This window comes from Ambystoma mexicanum, chromosome 1p, assembly GCF_040938575.1.
Source record: "Ambystoma mexicanum isolate Mex_15411 chromosome 1p, UKY_AmexF1_1, whole genome shotgun sequence".
Classification (NCBI taxonomy): domain Eukaryota; kingdom Metazoa; phylum Chordata; class Amphibia; order Caudata; family Ambystomatidae; genus Ambystoma; species Ambystoma mexicanum.
In genome coordinates, this window is record NC_090921.1 from 1,473,419,291 (window position 1) to 1,473,435,352 (window position 16,062).

The 16,062-nt window shown below is 45.0% G+C and overlaps 5 non-coding genes across 5 annotated transcripts; all 5 read left to right on the forward strand.

Annotated features, from left to right (window-relative positions):
* The first annotated feature begins 9,477 nt into the window (after window positions 1-9,477).
* On the forward strand, window positions 9,478-9,551 carry TRNAI-AAU (transfer RNA isoleucine (anticodon AAU)). Its single transcript has one exon. It is a non-coding gene; the product is annotated as a tRNA-Ile (tRNA).
* A 1,486-nt stretch (window positions 9,552-11,037) lies between these two features.
* TRNAI-AAU (transfer RNA isoleucine (anticodon AAU)) lies at window positions 11,038-11,111 on the forward strand. The gene has a single exon. It is a non-coding gene; the product is annotated as a tRNA-Ile (tRNA).
* Window positions 11,112-12,148: 1,037 nt separating this feature from the next.
* TRNAI-AAU (transfer RNA isoleucine (anticodon AAU)) lies at window positions 12,149-12,222 on the forward strand. The gene has a single exon. It is a non-coding gene; the product is annotated as a tRNA-Ile (tRNA).
* Window positions 12,223-14,523: 2,301 nt separating this feature from the next.
* Window positions 14,524-14,597, forward strand: TRNAI-AAU (transfer RNA isoleucine (anticodon AAU)). Its single transcript has one exon. It is a non-coding gene; the product is annotated as a tRNA-Ile (tRNA).
* A 722-nt stretch (window positions 14,598-15,319) lies between these two features.
* TRNAI-AAU (transfer RNA isoleucine (anticodon AAU)) lies at window positions 15,320-15,393 on the forward strand. Its single transcript has one exon. It is a non-coding gene; the product is annotated as a tRNA-Ile (tRNA).
* Window positions 15,394-16,062: the final 669 nt, after the last annotated feature.

Consider the following 16,062-nt stretch of genomic DNA (forward strand, 5'->3'; position numbering starts at 1 on the left):
GGCTCTGTTGAGCACCATTGCATTGCACCAAAACTGCATTTTACAGTCACCAAAATAATGGCTGTGCTGTCTTTGCCAAGCACATATGGGGTGAGATGGAACATGGAAAACCCCGAGAAAGGCTGCTAGTGTTTTCCTTATGTGCACCAAAGAAAATAATTCAAAACGGAAATATTTTGCATTTAAAATGACTGCGCCTGACTCTCTTTTCCACCGTTTCAACAGTACACAGTTCTGTTCCAGTGAGACCCAGCTATGTCCATCCATATTCAGGTTGTGCTCTAGCAAAAGGGGGCATTTCTCACTGAATGACAGGCTTTGTCAGGCAAGATCTGTGAAATAACAAAGAACTTCACTCTAAGCTGTACGGAAAAACGCTTGACTTTTTGCAACACATTTTCACAGCTAGACTCTTCACAAGCAGGCCTATCTCTTTGTGCTTATGCCAGTTTCAGTGGACCTTTGCCTTGAACAGATTTCTGTGTATGAGAAAGTGACTAGGGCTACAAATAATGTTTAGAATCTAGATGTAAGAGAAAACTGCATTGTGAAGTGACAGCCGAGGAAAATTAACCACATGTAAAATGGTGCTTTTTACGAACAAGGAAATGTCTGTTTTCTTTTTACGAACAAGGAAATGTCTGTTTAAAAGTAAATTGTTGAATTAAGGCCCTATTCTTGCATAGAAAGCTGAGGTAGTTTGTTTTAAAACATATGTAGGATATTTAATTCAAACAGTTTTGCTTTCTGGTTTAGGAAAGAATAAATAAATAAATAAATGTGCTGAAGCCACAAAAAAGTTTTTTTCCTGGCCTGGCTTCAAAGTACTTTGTTTCCTGGGAACAGGATCTGCATCCTTTCCAGTGGACCAGACCCAGGGGCATATGAATAGGCAATGGTGGTGGATCTCGCACCCTTGTCAGACTCTGTGGCAGTGCTCCAGCCTGGCACAATGGATTTCTGGGACACATAGGTGTGACTTTTTAGCAGCACCTCCCCTCAGCTCAAACTGGGGAGCTTCAAAGGCAACTCCTGGGCAACATTTGATTCAGACTGGCTAAAGCCTGACATTTGACTGGGGGTTGGGAATTATGCCCTTATTTGGAAGACAATGATGGCCCATTTGGGGAAAAAGAATGTTCTGAATTAATAAACATTAAGACTTTTATTTCTGCAATCAGAAAACACAGTAATACGACAGTTTAACAGTTTAAGTGTAATTTAGGAGTCATTAAAACAAGACATTGTTGCTTTCCCTAGCATGTGGGAGACACAAACGGCAGAAAAATGTAAATCATGGGAAAAGTATACATGGCGCAACTTTGAAATGTAATGCAAACATGCTTTGTGAGAATAGGTACACATATCTAAAATTGTAGAATTTTAGGTGAAGCGGTTTCCACTAGAAATGATGAAAGATTATTAGAACGGCGGAACAATATCGTACAAATGTGGCAATTGGGATGACAGGTTCAGTGTAAAATCTGGAATCTGTCTATGTGATTTTCAAAAGTGCCATAACTGTCAAAAATGTGCCATTTATGTAATATCTGATTTTGGCTAAAAGAACTGTCAGAGGGCGATGGGCATTGTCAACCCACACCATAAAACGGATGTCATGTCCCTGAAGTCCAATCGGCTGACAGAAAGGCGGTAACAGTAAACCCTAACCAAACCAGTTATTAGAGGCATGTCAGGCCAATGGTCTGCCCCCATAGTAAATCCTGTGATGTCATCCGCCTTATAAAAGGTAGAAGCTCACAGAGACAAAGGACACTCTCTTCTGAATTTTCCATCTCCTGCATATCCAGATATTCCATATTCATCCTGCAAGATTCCAGATTCAACTGCCAGGCCAGAGCATAGCTGACCCTATCCAGGCAGGACCATTGATCCAGAAAAAACCCACTAAAAATGCCAATAACACAGGGAGAAAGGGGAAAGGTGGCTGAATCATCATTGGGATTATCCAGTGTCGCCTGCTTGCCCTGCTTCCCGCTCTATCCAGCTGAGGTGCCGCTGTGCCGTGACCAGACCTTTGCCCAGTCATTTTCTTCTAGGAGAGCCCACCGCTGTGACCAGTGACCAGATATAGCCTCGCTGTCCAGAAACTCGGTCCGCTGGCCAAAATACCCCATTAAAGTGCTTGCTGTGTTTCCCTTCCCCAACAACCACAAACTGCATCCTTTGCTCTGTTACCTTGTATTAGGTCCAATCCCATAGAAATCCCATAACTGCCTTAGCAGAAATCCTTAAAACTGTCAGAATCCTCTGTGCATCCTGTCCTTGATCTCCCCACTCTTCAATCCTTTGCCATCCGCACTGCTGAGTGCATGATTCCCCTCTGCCTGCACGGCTGAGCACTTTTCTGCCGCTTGATGTGTACGAAGAGTACACAACCAAAAGATGGCCGCCTGATCGCACCCTCGGCCCGGATACTAACGGCAATCTGATTGGCCCACCCCGCCTAGCCTATCCACTACACCGATCCTGGGGCACCGGCAGGCGTGAGCCGGCCCAAAACAAGGCGCACACTAAGGCGCCTGTCCTGTGCCTGTCCGTTGCCGTACGGGCCGTCGGCCAGAAACGCTGCCCAAAACAACTACTGTACACTAGCCCGTAAGTGTGTCCCCCTGACTTATCTTCGTGCAACTTTCACTACCTTAACGCCTGCCCGCACTCACACTAACTGTGCTCCTCTGCCAGCCTATAGGGGCCCTGCCAATGTGTTACCATTGTGTTCCTCTGCCAGCCTATAGGGGCCCTGCCACTGTGTTACCACTGTGTTCCTCTGCCAGCCTATAGGGGCCCTGCCAATGTGTTACCACTGTGTTCCTCTGCCAGCCTATAGGGGCCCTGCCAATGTGTTACCATTGTGTTCCTCTGCCAGCCTATACGGGCCCTGCCACTGTGTTACCTCTGTGTTCCTCTGTCAGCCTATAGGGGCCCTGCCACTGTGTTACCACTGTGTTCCTCTGCCAGCCTATAGGGGCCCTGCCACTGTATTACCATTGTGTTCCCTGCCAGCCTATAGGGGCCCTGCCAATGTGTTACCATTGTGTTCCTCTGCCAGCCTATACGGGCCCTGCCACTGTGTTACCTCTGTGTTCCTCTGTCAGCCTATAGGGGCCCTGCCACTGTGTTACCACTGTGTTCCTCTGCCAGCCTATAGGGGCCCTGCCACTGTATTACCATTGTGTTCCCTGCCAGCCTATAGGGGCCCTGCCACTGTGTTGCCAGGCCAGCTTTTTACCGGCCCTGCCACTACAAGCGCTTCCACTAGCCCCTTGATGCCCTGCCAGACCTACAACTGCCTCTGCACTTGCCTCTACCTACCCCTAGTGCCAGCCCTGTACCGCACAACACCACCCAGCTCAGTGCTCTAATGCATCCCCCTGCCACCCACCTCACAGCACCTACACCCCTCCTCTCCTCTATCTCGCTCATTACTCTGTCTCTTTGGGCCATCTGCAGCTTGCTCCCTGCATACCCAGACCTCCCTCCACCGCCCTCCATCATGCCTCACTCCTCCCCACCCGCATCACCACACACCACTCTCAACCACTGCATTATCAACCCTCCTGAACACCTTCTTAGGCGCTACAGACTAAGAACCCGTACCAAACCCTCATTTGTGCTCCACAGCTCTCCACCATCTACCTTCAGTAGGAACCAAAAGCTCAGCTATCGCACCCACACAACATTTTCACGCTCACACCCTCCAGCCCATGCACATACCCTCCACCCCCATGCGCTCATACATGCACCCCTCCCTCCTTCACTCACAAGTGCTCCCACCACTTCGCTCTCACCGAACACCAGCGCTCAGGACCCACCACCTACCAACCGATTCCTTAAATGCGCCCTCATTAATGCACGCTCCATCCATGCCCATGCCATAGAGATCAATGACCTCATCACCACCCACAAACTAGACATGTTAGCAGTATCCGAAACTTGGCTCCACGAGGCATCCAACCCATCCCTACACCTTGCCCTCCCACAGGACTACACCATCCTCAGGCAGGACCGCAAAACCTCTAAAGGTGGGGGCGTTGCCCTCATCTATAGAAACTCACTTGCCATTAAGCAGTGTAACCAACTCTGGGACAACAACGCTGACCTTCTCCACGCCAAACTAGCTCTCTCCCCTAATTGCACCATCAACCTCTTAGTCACATACAGACCTCCAGGCTCCCCTCCGGACGTCCAAAAGCATCTCCTCCAAATCATTAGCAACAACCTGAAAAGCTCCACCAAAACCATTCTACTTGGTGACCTTAACCTTGGCCTAGATGACCCCAAGGACAAATCTGCCACACACCTGGCCAACGATCTTACCAACATGGGGTTCATCCACAAAATTACCAAACCTACTCACTGCAAAGGCCGGTCCATCGACTGGGTAGCAGATCATAACTGTTCTTCATCCATCACCTCCATCACAGCCCTCCCCTGGACAGATCACCATCTCATCCAATTCTCCATCCCCACCACACCCACTCGTAAAATCCTTACTCATGCACCCCCCGCCAAAGTCAGAAGCTCCAAAAAGCTCACAGCGACCAATCTCGCTCCTCTTCTTGATATCCCTGAACTCAAGCATCCCTTTATCCAAGATCCCACCTCTCTTGCTAACATCTACAACAACGCCCTCACCCAAGCCATTGACTCTATTGCCCCGCTGGAAGACAAAAAAGGAAAAAAATCCATGCACTCCAACTCTTGGTTCTCAGAAGAACTATCTGTCTTGCGCACCATGAAGCGCAAAGCCTTATCCAACTGGCAGTCTACGCCCAACCAATCCTCTCTCAATGAGTTCAAAGAAATCTCACGGACCTACAAAATGGCCATCTTCAAAGCTAAATCTGAATCATACAATCAAAGAATAACCAAATCCAGTTCCAAAACCAGAGAAATATTCTCTATTTTCAAAGAACTCACCAATCCCGAGTCCAGCCCAGACGAAATCATCAAGGATGAAGCTTGGTGCACAGGCATCCAGACAGCCCTCCTAAATAAAGTCAAAACGCTTCAAGACAAAATTGCCTCCCAACGTAAAGCACTCAATACCTCTGCCACGACTCCTTCTCTCCCCCCTCACAACACTCACCCGCAAACACCCCTCTTTGCCTTCAGAGAAGTTACAGAACTAGAAACCTCTGCTCTACTCAAAAACATTAAACCTTCCATTTGCAAGGGAGACATATGCCCTCCCACTATCATCAAAGAATGCTCAGAAGCCCTCACCCCCATCATCACAGCTTTCATCAATGCCTCCTTCTCCTCAGGAACCGTACCTCATTGCCTGAAAGAAGCTTGGGTTCGCCCACTCTTAAAAAAACCCTCCTTAGATCCCACCTCCCCCAGCAACTATCGTCCCATCACCACCGTCCCCTTCCTCCTTAAAATCCTTGATAAAGCAGCCCACAACCAAATTCAGCAATACATAGAGACCCACTCTATCCTAGGCAGAAGACAATCGGGCTTTCGCAAAGGCCATGGGACCGAAACTGCCCTACTAGATTTAAAAAATCAAATCACCAAAATAATGGACACAGGCAAACCTGCTCTCCTCCTGCTACTCGACCTCTCTGCGGCATTTGACTTAGTGGACCATGACATCCTCACATCTCACCTATTTAATGCAGCCCACTTCTCCCTTAAAGCAACCTCTTGGATCACCTCCTTTCTAGAAGGCCGAGCCATGAAGGTGTACTCTGATCAGGCCAATGCTCCTCCGACTACCATAAATTGTGGAGTCCCACAAGGGTCATGCACCGCACCGACCCTATACAACCTCTTCACTAAACCCCTCTTCGACCTACTGGACTCTCTCGACATAGCTTATACCAACTATGCCGATGACACACAAGTCCTCCTCCCCCTCACTGGAGACTATGCCCAAGACACAGAAGCCCTCCTTACCATTTACTCCACGATACAGGCATGGATGGCGATCAATGGCCTCTGTCTTAACGGAGACAAAACAGAGATCATCATCCTGGCCCCCAGCGAAATCCTCTCCAAGCTCAGCCAAGACTATTCACACATAACCATCGACAACACCAACATACCCGTCTCCACTGCGGTGAAGACCCTAGGAGTATATCTAGACGCTACTCTCTCCATGACAAGACAGGTCAACGCCATCTCCTCCTCCTCCGCACTGACCACCAAACTCATCCTCGCAATAAAACCCTATCTTACCACTCCCAACTGCCTCTCCATTGCTAGAGCCACCATAGGAGCCAGGCTAGACTATTGCAACGCCCTCCTAGCTGGCACTTCAACCAAAAACCTTAAAAAACTCCAAACAGTGCAAAACAATGCGCTCCGCGCTGCCCTGCACATCCCCAAATTCGACCATGTGTCGCAGGCCAGAAGAAATGCTCACTGGCTCCCAGTTAAAGAAAGAATTAACTTCAAAGTACTCTCCCTCACACACAAATGTATCAATCATACCGCTCCCTCCTACCTAGCAGAAACCATCACCAGGAAATCCTCCCTTCGTCCTATAAGAACCCCCCATGACAACCAACTCCTAGTCCCCACCATAAGAAGAGCTAAAGCTGGAGGCATTGGCTTCCCACACATAGCACCTAAGCTCTGGAACAACCTCCCTAACTCTCTTAGAGCCGAACCTTCACTGCTTTCCTTTCGGAAATCCCTCAAAACCCTGCTCTTCACATAATCACCTCCTACCCTCCCCTCCGACATGATTGACATATTTTTAAACGCCATGATGTCTGCACTGCTAAGTTTGTAACTAAAACATGTTACTGTAAATCTAATGCCTTGTAAACGTATATTTCTAAAACATATACCGTAACTCAAAATGCCTGTAAACTTTAACAACCTTCCTTCTGTAACCAGCCAATTGCTTATATGTAACAGCGCCACGATGCCCACGGGCTGAGCGTGCGCTTTAAAAATATGAATAAATAAATAAATAAATAAATAAATAAATAAATAAATAAATAAAGGATAAGGGTATTATATGTGAATGAGTTAGGCATTTTTTTTCCAAGGGAAGAAAAAATCCCCCTGCAACTGGCCTCCCTCTTATGGTCCAGTCAGAAATATGCCTCTCAGCTGGTTGGTTAGCTCAGTTGGTTAGAGCGTGGTGCTAATAACACCAAGGTCATCCCCGTATTGGCCACTTTGTCATTTTGGGAAATATTTCTGCAGAAGGATGAGATTGATGCAGAATTGGCACTCACAGCTTTAGAGTTACTAACACAAGATTGCTGTTTTGTTGGAAGCAGCTGTGCATACATAGTCATGGGTCAGTACTGCTGCGGACATAACCAATGTTGTTGTGAGGATAAGGGTTGTATTTGTGAATGAGTTAGGCATTTTCTTTCAAGGAAAGAAAACTCCCCCCTGCAACTGGCCTCCCTCCTATGCTCCAGTCAGAAGCATACTTTTTCTGACTGAGCATGGTGCTAATCACGCCAAGTTAGCGAATTTGATCCCAGTATTGGCCACTTTGTCAATTTGGGAAAAATGTCTGCAGAAGCATTAGATTGATGCAGAATTCCCACCCACAGCTTTAGATTTACTATGACAAGTTTGCTGTTTTGTTGGAAGCAGCAGTCCATAAATGGTCACAGGTCAGTACTGCTGTGGGAAATGACCAATGAGATGCATTTAACCTTCTTTGTCGCAGTACTACTTAAATGTGATGCAGGCCACAAGTCAGTTTGAAGATAATTGTAATATTCATGAATTTCCTTCAGATCACATGGCGTTTTTCTTTAGGTTGTTGTGAGGATAAGGGTTGTCTGTGTGAATGAGTTAGGCATTTTTTTTCCAAGGGAAGAAAACATCCCCCTACAACTGGCCTCCTGCTTATGCTTGAGTCAGAAACAAAACTCTCAGCTGGCTGTTTAGCTCATTTGGTTAGAGCGTGGTGCTAATAATGGCAAGGTCACGGGTCCCCGTATTGGCCTCCTTGTCATTTTGGGAAATATTTCTGCAGAAGGATGAGATTGATGCAGAATTGGCACTCACAGCTTTAGAGTTACTAACACAAGATTGCTGTTTTGTTGGAAGCATCTGTGCATACATGGTCACGGGTCAGTACTGCTGCGGGACATAACCAATGTTGTTTTGAGGATAAGGGTTGTATTTGTGAATGAGTTAGGCATTTTCTTTCAAGGGAAGAAAGCTCCCCCCTGCAACTGGCCTCCCTCCTATGCTCCAGTCAGAAGGCATACTTTTTCTGACTGAGCATGGTGCTAATCACGCCAAGTTAGCGAATTTGATCCCAGTATTGGCCACTTTGTCAATTTGGGAAATATTTCTGCAGAAGGATGAGACTGATGCAGAATTCCCACCCACAGCTTTAGATTTACTATGACTAGTTTCCTGTTTTGTTGGAAGCAGCAGTCCATAAATGGTCACAGGTCAGTACTGCTGTGGGAAATGACCAATGAGATGCATTTAACCTTCTTTGTCCCAGTTCTACTTAAATGTGATGCAGGCTACAAGTCAGTTTGAAGATAATTGTCATATTCATGAATTTCCTTCAGATCACATGTAGTTTTTCTTTAGGTTGTTGTGAGGATAAGGGTTTTATGTGTGAATGAGTTAGGCATTTTTTTTCCAAGGGAAGAAAAAATCCCCCTGCAACTGGCCTCCCTCTTATGCTCCAGTTAGAAATATGCCTCCCAGCAAGCCGGTCAGCTCAGTTGGTTAGAGCGTGGTGCTAATAACGCCAAGGTCACGGGTTCGATCCCCGTATTGGCCACTTTGTCATTTTGGGAAATATTTCTGCAGAAGGATGAGATTGATGCAGAATTGGCACTCACAGCTTTAGAGTTACTAACACAAGATTGCTGTTTTGTTGGAAGCAGCTGTGCATACATAGTCACGGGTCAGTACTGCTGCGGACATAACCGATGTTGTGAGGATAAGGGTTGTATTTGTGAATGAGTTAGGCATTTTCTTTCAAGGGAAGAAAGCTCCCCCCTGCAACTGGCCTCCCTCCTATGCTCCAGTCAGAAGGCATACTTTTTCTGACTGAGCATGGTGCTAATCACGCCAAGTTAGCAAATTTGATCCCAGTATTGGCCACTTTGTCAATTTGGGAAATATTTCTGCAGAAGGATGAGATTGATGCAGAATTCCCACCCACAGCTTTAGATTTACTATGACTAGTTTCCTGTTTTGTTGGAAGCAGCAGTCCATAAATGGTCACAGGTCAGTACTGCTGTGGGAAATGACCAATGAGATGCATTTAACCTTCTTTGTCCCAGTTCTACTTAAATGTGATGCAGGCTACAAGTCAGTTTGAAGATAATTGTCATATTCGTGAATTTCCTTCAGATCACATGTAGTTTTTCTTTAGGTTGTTGTGAGGATAAGGGTTTTATGTGTGAATGAGTTAGGCATTTTTTTTCCAAGGGAAGAAAAAATCCCCCTGCAACTGGCCTCCCTCTTATGCTCCAGTTAGAAATGTGCCTTTCAGCTGGCCGGTTAGCTCAGTTGGTTAGAGCATGGTGCTAATAACGCCAAGGTCACGGGTTCGATCCCCGTATTGGCCACTTTGTCATTTTGGGAAATATTTCTGCAGAAGGATGAGATTGATGCAGAATTGGCACTCACAGCTTTAGAGTTACTAACACAAGATTGCTGTTTTGTTGGAAGCATCTGTGCATACATGGTCACGGGTCAGTACTGCTGCGGGACATAACCAATGTTGTTTTGAGGATAAGGGTTGTATTTGTGAATGAGTTAGGCATTTTCTTTCAAGGGAAGAAAGCTCCCCCCTGCAACTGGCCTCCCTCCTATGCTCCAGTCAGAAGGCATACTTTTTCTGACTGAGCATGGTGCTAATCACGCCAAGTTAGCGAATTTGATCCCAGTATTGGCCACTTTGTCAATTTGGGAAATATTTCTGCAGAAGGATGAGACTGATGCAGAATTCCCACCCACAGCTTTAGATTTACTATGACTAGTTTCCTGTTTTGTTGGAAGCAGCAGTCCATAAATGGTCACAGGTCAGTACTGCTGTGGGAAATGACCAATGAGATGCATTTAACCTTCTTTGTCCCAGTTCTACTTAAATGTGATGCAGGCTACAAGTCAGTTTGAAGATAATTGTCATATTCGTGAATTTCCTTCAGATCACATGTAGTTTTTCTTTAGGTTGTTTTGAGGATAAGGGTTTTATGAGTGAATGAGTTAGGCATTTTTTTCCAAGGGAAGAAAAAATCCCCCTGAAACTGGCCTCCCTCTTATACTCCAGTTAGAAATATGCTTTTCAGCTGGCCGGTTAGCTCAGTTGGTTCGATCCCCGTATTGGCCACTTTGTCATTTTGGGAAATATTTCTGCAGAAGGATGAGATTGATGCAGAATTGGCACTCACAGCTTTAGAGTTACTAACACAAGATTGCTGTTTTGTTGGAAGCAGCTGTGCATACATAGTCACGGGTCAGTACTGCTGCGGACATAACCGATGTTGTGAGGATAAGGGTTGTATTTGTGAATGAGTTAGGCATTTTCTTTCAAGGGAAGAAAGCTCCCCCCTGCAACTGGCCTCCCTCCTATGCTCCAGTCAGAAGGCATACTTTTTCTGACTGAGCATGGTGCTAATCACGCCAAGTTAGCAAATTTGATCCCAGTATTGGCCACTTTGTCAATTTGGGAAATATTTCTGCAGAAGGATGAGATTGATGCAGAATTCCCACCCACAGCTTTAGATTTACTATGACTAGTTTCCTGTTTTGTTGGAAGCAGCAGTCCATAAATGGTCACAGGTCAGTACTGCTGTGGGAAATGACCAATGAGATGCATTTAACCTTCTTTGTCCCAGTTCTACTTAAATGTGATGCAGGCTACAACTCAGTTTGAAGATAATTGTCATATTCATGAATTTCCTTCAGATCACATGTAGTTTTTCTTTAGGTTGTTGTGAGGATAAGGGTTTTATGTGTGAATGAGTTAGGCATTTTTTTTCCAAGGGAAGAAAAAATCCCCCTGCAACTGGCCTCCCTCTTATGCTCCAGTTAGAAAAATGCCTTTCAGCTGGCCGGTTAGCTCAGTTGGTTAGAGCATGGTGCTAATAACGCCAAGGTCACGGGTTCGATCCCCGTATTGGCCACTTTGTCATTGGTTCGATCCCCGTATTGGCCACTTTGTCATTTTGGGAAATATTTCTGCAGAAGGATGAGATTGATGCAGAATTGGCACTCACAGCTTTAGAGTTACTAACACAAGATTGCTGTTTTGTTGGAAGCAGCTGTGCATACATAGTCACGGGTCAGTACTGCTGCGGACATAACCAATGTTGTTTTGAGGATAAGGGTTGTATTTGTGAATGAGTTAGGCATTTTCTTTCAAGGGAAGAAAACTCCCCCCTGCAACTGGACTCCCTCCTATGCTCCAGTCAGAAGGCTTACTTTTTCTGACTGAGCATGGTGCTAATCACGCCAAGTTAGCAAATTTGATCCCAGTATTGGCCACTTTGTCAATTTCGGAAATATTTCTGCAGAAGGATGAGATTGATGCAGAATTGGCACTCACAGCTTTAGAGTTACTAACACAAGATTGCTGTTTTGTTGGAAGCAGCTGTGCATACATAGTCACGGGTCAGTACTACTGAGGACATAACCAATGTTGTTGTGAGGATAAGGGTTGTATTTGTGAATGAGTTAGGCATTTTCTTTCAAGGGAAGAAAACTCCCCCCTGCAACTGGCCTCCCTCCTATGCTCCAGTCAGAAGGCATACTTTTTCTGACTGAGCATGGTGCTAATCACACCAAGTTAGCGAATTTGATCCCAGTATTGGCCACTTTGTCAATTTGGGAAATATTTCTGCAGAAGCATGAGATTGATGCAGAATTCCCACCCACAGCTTTAGATTTACTATGACAAGTTTGCTGTTTTGTTGGAAGCAGCAGTCCATAAATGGTCACAGGTCAGTACTGCTGTGGGAAATGACCAATGAGATGCATTTAACCTTCTTTGTCCCAGTTCTACTTAAATGTGATGCAGGCTACAAGTCAGTTTGAAGATAATTGTCATATTCATGAATTTCCTTCAGATCACATGTAGTTTTTCTTTAGGTTGTTGTGAGGATAAGGGTTTTATGTGTGAATGAGTTAGGCATTTTTTTCCAAGGGAAAAACACTCTCAGCTGGCCGGTTAGCTCAGTTGGTTAGAGCGTGGTGCTAATAACGCCAAGGTCACGGGTTCGATCCCTGTATTGGCCACTTTGTCATTTCAGGAAATATTTCTGCAGAAGCATGAGATTGATGCAGAATTGGCACTCACAGCTTTAGAGTTACTAACACAAGTTTGCTGTTTTGTTGGAAGCAGCTGTGCATACATGGTCACGGGTCAGTACTGCTGCGGGACATAACCAATGTTGTTGTGAGGATAAGGGTTGTATTTGTGAATGAGTTAGGCATTTTCTTTCAAGGGAAGAAAACTCCCCCCTGCAACTGGCCTCCCTCCTATGCTCCAGTCAGAAGGCATACTTTTTCTGACTGAGCATGGTGCTAATCACGCCAAGTTAGCGAATTTGATCCCAATATTGGCCACTTTGTCAATTTGGGAAATATTTCTGCAGAAGCATGAGATTGATGCAGAATTCCCACCCACAGCTTTAGATTTACTATGACTAGTTTGCTGTTTTGTTGGAAGCAGCAGTCCATAAATGGTCACAGGTCAGTACTGCTGTGGGAAATGACCAATGAGATGCATTTAACCTTCTTTGTCCCAGTTCTACTTAAATGTGATGCAGGCTACAAGTCAGTTTGAAGATAATTGTCATATTCATGAATTTCCTTCAGATCACATGTAGTTTTTCTTTAGGTTGTTGTGAGGATAAGGGTATTATATGTGAATGAGTTAGGCATTTTTTTTCCAAGGGAAGAAAAAATCCCCCTGCAACTGGCCTCCCTCTTATGGTCCAGTCAGAAATATGCCTCTCAGCTGGTTGGTTAGCTCAGTTGGTTAGAGCGTGGTGCTAATAACACCAAGGTCATCCCCGTATTGGCCACTTTGTGAAATATTTCTGCAGAAGGATGAGATTGATGCAGAATTGGCACTCACAGCTTTAGAGTTACTAACACAAGATTGCTGTTTTGTTGGAAGCAGCTGTGCATACATAGTCACGGGTCAGTACTGCTGCGGACATAACTAATGTTGTTGTGAGGATAAGGGTTGTATTTGTGAATGAGTTAGGCATTTTCTTTCAAGGAAAGAAAACTCCCCCCTGCAACTGGCCTCCCTCCTATGCTCCAGTCAGAAGCATACTTTTTCTGACTGAGCATGGTGCTAATCACGCCAAGTTAGCGAATTTGATCCCAGTATTGGCCACTTTGTCAATTTGGGAAAAATGTCTGCAGAAGCATTAGATTGATGCAGAATTCCCACCCACAGCTTTAGATTTACTATGACAAGTTTGCTGTTTTGTTGGAAGCAGCAGTCCATAAATGGTCACAGGTCAGTACTGCTGTGGGAAATGACCAATGAGATGCATTTAACCTTCTTTGTCGCAGTACTACTTAAATGTGATGCAGGCCACAAGTCAGTTTGAAGATAATTGTAATATTCATGAATTTCCTTCAGATCACATGGCGTTTTTCTTTAGGTTGTTGTGAGGATAAGGGTTGTCTGTGTGAATGAGTTAGGCATTTTTTTTCCAAGGGAAGAAAACATCCCCCTACAACTGGCCTCCTGCTTATGCTTGAGTCAGAAACAAAACTCTCAGCTGGCTGTTTAGCTCATTTGGTTAGAGCGTGGTGCTAATAATGGCAAGGTCACGGGTCCCCGTATTGGCCTCCTTGTCATTTTGGGAAATATTTCTGCAGAAGCATGAGATTGATGCAGAATTGGCACTCACAGCTTTAGAGTTACTAACACAAGATTGCTGTTTTGTTGGAAGCAGCTGTGCATAAATGGTCACGGGTCAGTACTGCTGCGGGACATAACCAATGTTGTTGTGAGGATAAGGGTTGTATTTGTGAATGAGTTAGGCATTTTCTTTCAAGGGAAGAAAACTCCCCCCTGCAACTGGCCTCCCTCCTATGCTCCAGTCAGAAGGCATACTTTTTCTGACTGAGCATGGTGCTAATCACGCCAAGTTAGCGGATTTGATCCCAGTATTGGCCACTTTGTCAATTTGGGAAATATTTCTGCAGAAGGATGAGATTGATGCAGAATTCCCACCCACAGCTTTAGATTTACTATGACTAGTTTCCTGTTTTGTTGAAAGCAGCAGTCCATAAATGGTCACAGGTCAGTACTGCTGTGGGAAATGACCAATGAGATGCATTTAACCTTCTTTGTCCCAGTTCTACTTAAATGTGATGCAGGCTACAAGTCAGTTTGAAGATAATTGTCATATTCGTGAATTTCCTTCAGATCACATGTAGTTTTTCTTTAGGTTGTTTTGAGGATAAGGGTTTTATGTGTGAATGAGTTAGGCATTTTTTTCCAAGGGAAGAAAAAATCCCCCTGAAACTGGCCTCCCTCTTATACTCCAGTTAGAAATATGCTTTTCAGCTGGCCGGTTAGCTCAGTTGGTTAGAGCGTGGTGCTAATAACGCCAAGGTCACGGGTTCGATCCCCGTATTGGCCACTTTGTCATTTTGGGAAATATTTCTGCAGAAGGATGAGATTGATGCAGAATTGGCACTCACAGCTTTAGAGTTACTAACACAAGATTGCTGTTTTGTTGGAAGCAGCTGTGCATACATAGTCACGGGTCAGTACTGCTGCGGACATAACCAATGTTGTGAGGATAAGGGTTGTATTTGTGAATGAGTTAGGCATTTTCTTTCAAGGGAAGAAAGCTCCCCCCTGCAACTGGCCTCCCTCCTATGCTCCAGTCAGAAGGCATACTTTTTCTGACTGAGCATGGTGCTAATCACGCCAAGTTAGCAAATTTGATCCCAGTATTGGCCACTTTGTCAATTTGGGAAATATTTCTGCAGAAGGATGAGATTGATGCAGAATTCCCACCCACAGCTTTAGATTTACTATGACTAGTTTCCTGTTTTGTTGGAAGCAGCAGTCCATAAATGGTCACAGGTCAGTACTGCTGTGGGAAATGACCAATGAGATGCATTTAACCTTCTTTGTCCCAGTTCTACTTAAATGTGATGCAGGCTACAACTCAGTTTGAAGATAATTGTCATATTCGTGAATTTCCTTCAGATCACATGTAGTTTTTCTTTAGGTTGTTGTGAGGATAAGGGTTTTATGTGTGAATGAGTTAGGCATTTTTTTCCCAAGGGAAGAAAAAATCCCCCTGCAACTGGCCTCCCTCTTATGCTCCAGTTAGAAATATGCCTTTCAGCTGGCCGGTTAGCTCAGTTGGTTAGAGCATGGTGCTAATAACGCCAAGGTCACGGGTTCGATCCCCGTATTGGCCACTTTGTCATTTTGGGAAATATTTCTGCAGAAGGATGAGATTGATGCAGAATTGGCACTCACAGCTTTAGAGTTACTAACACAAGATTGCTGTTTTGTTGGAAGCATCTGTGCATACATGGTCACGGGTCAGTACTGCTGCGGGACATAACCAATGTTGTTTTGAGGATAAGGGTTGTATTTGTGAATGAGTTAGGCATTTTCTTTCAAGGGAAGAAAGCTCCCCCCTGCAACTGGCCTCCCTCCTATGCTCCAGTCAGAAGGCATACTTTTTCTGACTGAGCATGGTGCTAATCACGCCAAGTTAGCGAATTTGATCCCAGTATTGGCCACTTTGTCAATTTGGGAAATATTTCTGCAGAAGGATGAGACTGATGCAGAATTCCCACCCACAGCTTTAGATTTACTATGACTAGTTTCCTGTTTTGTTGGAAGCAGCAGTCCATAAATGGTCACAGGTCAGTACTGCTGTGGGAAATGACCAATGAGATGCATTTAACCTTCTTTGTCCCAGTTCTACTTAAATGTGATGCAGGCTACAAGTCAGTTTGAAGATAATTGTCATATTCGTGAATTTCCTTCAGATCACATGTAGTTTTTCTTTAGGTTGTTTTGAGGATAAGGGTTTTATGTGTGAATGAGTTAGGCATTTTTTTCCAAGGGAAGAAAAA